General features: G+C 34.6%; 1 long non-coding RNA gene across 1 annotated transcript in view; it reads right to left on the bottom strand.

The window, feature by feature from the left end:
• LOC106878649 (uncharacterized) overlaps positions 1-1,684 on the bottom strand; it is a 5,951-nt gene that overhangs the window by 3,945 nt on the left and 322 nt on the right. The window lies entirely within an intron of this gene.

Below are 1,684 nucleotides of genomic sequence, written 5' to 3'. Positions count from 1 at the left end.
AAAAATCTTTTTTGACTAAAACACAACTGGAACCCTAAGTAAGGCATCAGTAAAATTTGAATGAAATTGGTTGCGTAGTTCTCGAGTTTTAGGGATTCACACACACACACACACAGACAGACAGACAGACAGACAGACAGACACACATTCTCATTTTTATATATATAGATATATATATATAATGTATGTGTGTGAGTGTGTGTGTGTATGTTTGTGTGTGTGTTTGTGTGTCTGTTTGTCCCCCCACCATCACTTGACAACCGATGCTAGTGTGTTTACGTTCCCGTAACTTAGCGGTTCGGCAAAAGAGACCGATAGAATAAGTACTAGGCTTACAAAGAATAAGCTCTAGGGTCGATTTGCTCGACTATAAAGGCGGTGCTCCAGCATGGCCGCCGTCAAATGACTGAAACAAGTAAAAGAGTAAACACTGCGGAGCACTTTGCATTGGGGGAAAATGACATTTCCCTGTCGGCTGCTTCGGGAACACATTCGAGGCACACTGCTATGTATTTGAGGCCAATCTATCGCTGGGCAATTCCATTACTGATTTGTCAATGAACGGCATCTACGGAAACGGAAGGAACAGAGTTTCATGCTCAAATTTAGAATCATGTTACCGAATATCTAATCTTCCCTGGATAGAGATGGTATAGAAGTATATTATTCATTATCCTATCTTTTAAAACAATAAATTTTATAAGGAATATTCTAAAAGAATATGTTACTGAACTTATATTAAGTGCTCTATTATTTTGAGCAAATAAATATATATATATGTGTTTTTATATCATTAATAAATTCATAAAATTATCAATAATATTCAGAGGAAATCAATATTCAAATTTCGAAAGATATATGTCTAATATGACACGATGATATTCTGAATCATAATTAAATTAAAATTTAAGATATACGAAATATAAATATAAATATATATAAAAATATAAATGTACATAAAACAAGCATGTGTAATTTGAAACAGATTGGGGAGCTATTTCTAGCAAGTTGATCGCTCACATATTGATCTCTTTTGTAAGTAGCAAAATATTCTTGTGCTAGAAAATGAGAGACAATAATATTTCTTTTCCCCAAGATGTTGAAAGGACTCTTGAAGTTTTAGCTAATTAGAATGTTACATAATAGGTGTCAGGTTCGAATACTCGCAACAGAGCAAAGTCTGCTAAAGGAACTCAAGGTCTAGACCAGGGGTTTTCAAACTGTGGTCCGCGGACCACAGGGGGTCCGCAAGGACAAGACAGGACAGCAAATACTTTTTATGAGCAATTTGATTTTATATATGTTTTTTAATCGAAATCTTTTAATTGACAATAAACCTACTTGTTAAATACTGTTAAGTAAATAAATGTAAAAATATATGTTATTTTAAGCAAATATTTATGTTTAAATTTCATAAGCGTTTATAAGGGGGGTCCCTAAGGTAAAGCTTGAAATGTAAAGGAGTCCGCAAGTCAAAAAGTTTGAAAACTCCTGGTCTAGACGATGGTATTAAACTGTGTAACTTGTTTGGCCAATCAATAGACGCCACTTTACGTAGGGTTTCAGCTTACATAGATACATTCACAAATTGATACACACCGCAGATATATGAAATGAATTGAGAGAGAGAGAGAGAGAGAGAGAAAGAGAGAGAGAGAGAGAGAGAGAGAGAGAGAGAGAGAGA

The sequence above is a fragment of the Octopus bimaculoides genome, chromosome 24 (assembly GCF_001194135.2).
Source record: "Octopus bimaculoides isolate UCB-OBI-ISO-001 chromosome 24, ASM119413v2, whole genome shotgun sequence".
NCBI lineage: Eukaryota > Metazoa > Mollusca > Cephalopoda > Octopoda > Octopodidae > Octopus > Octopus bimaculoides.
The sequence above is the reverse complement of the archived record's forward strand: the minus strand, read 5'-3'. Positions and strand labels throughout refer to the sequence as shown.